This window comes from Lactuca saligna, chromosome 1, assembly GCF_052625555.1.
Source record: "Lactuca saligna cultivar CGN05327 chromosome 1, ASM5262555v1, whole genome shotgun sequence".
NCBI classification, from domain to species: domain Eukaryota; kingdom Viridiplantae; phylum Streptophyta; class Magnoliopsida; order Asterales; family Asteraceae; genus Lactuca; species Lactuca saligna.
Genome location: NC_136417.1, coordinates 6,677,108 through 6,678,508, shown reverse-complemented (window position 1 = coordinate 6,678,508; position 1,401 = coordinate 6,677,108). Strand labels below are relative to the sequence as shown.

Genomic DNA, 1,401 nt, shown 5'->3' with positions numbered 1-1,401 from the left:
TCCATATAGATATTGTCCCATTTTTCCTTAATATTGACTTTGAAAAGTCAAAAAATCCATTCTCCTCCTCCTCATTCTCTCTCCAATATTTCTCACTCTATAATTCTCACAATTGAAATAAAATGGAATTACGATAGCTGCAAGGGTGATGGAAAATTTGGATTCCACCAACACTTGCAATCTTATTGATCTACTTCACTCCCTATGGATGTAATCAGATTTGTTCTAATCTTGACGTCGTTGTTCCAATTAAATTCAACTATGCGAACTCTTACGTTCTCAACTTCATCTTTTCATACAAAAAAACTAATAAAAATATCCGTGGAACATTTCCCCTATAAAACCCTAATACACCTTCTGATATCCCCTGATTTTAAATCTCTTAGCACTGTCATCAAACGAAAAACGTTAGTTGATTCTCCGATCAGACCCACCGCGACACCATATCCAAGAGCTTATTTACCACAATCATCCCACAGATCCTCAAATCTCGCCGAAAAAATGGAGAGACTTTGTACAGTCTTTTCCTGCTCTCTTTCTTGCTGACACTTTCTAAGATTGTTGTCGACATGGAACACGGACCAGGAGGTATCTCTCAAGCTCTCTTGTGTCTCCGCACTCTCGCCACTGCTCGTACTTCGGCGATAGTTCGTTAATCTGACTCTGATGCAGCATTGGCTAAGAAAGCTCTTGATCTTGGACCTCAAGGTATTATGTTCCCCATTATTATGAGCCAACAAATGGAAAAAATAATAGCCGTCTCCTATTGTAAGTTCCCACAAAACGGAGTCCGTGGTTCTGCTCATACCGTCGTTCAGGCCTCCGATTATGGACTCAACAATGGGTATCTTAGCAATTACGAACACGAACTTCTGATCATGTGTGAGGTGGAATCCGAAGAGGGAGTGAAGAAGACTAATGAGGTGGAATCTGAAGAGGGAGTGAAGAAGACTAATGAGATTGCAAGCGTTGATGGGGTTGACTAAAGAAGCTATATAGTCAATCATCTGATCAGGTGCTTTGTGGCGTTTTATTTAATTATGTGGCGTTATTAACTGGTTACAAGAGGTCCAGTGACTAAATGGACATGTTACTAAAAAGTTTGTTCCTTCGTAAAGCACGAAAATAATTTGAAGAACTGAATGAGCAAATGTACAAAACATCTTAGGGCTACAGGGTCATTTTCCATTTACATTGTCACAATGATCTTGTTTTATTTTCTAATTAAAGTGTTTTCTAACTAATTTTTACCGTTTAAATCAAGTTATAATATATACTATAAACTAAAGACCTTGTGAACAAAAGTTCATTGTAGTAGAATCTGTTAATTCCGATCTCATAAAACGTAATACAATCTTATTTGATAACCTAAACTTGACAAACAAGTTAGAAAATACTTTT

At 37.3% G+C, this 1,401-nt stretch overlaps 1 pseudogene; it reads left to right on the top strand.

The window, feature by feature from the left end:
- Window positions 1-261: 261 nt before the first annotated feature.
- LOC145002183 (uncharacterized) lies at window positions 262-986 on the top strand (annotated as a pseudogene).
- The last annotated feature ends 415 nt before the right edge of the window (window positions 987-1,401 follow it).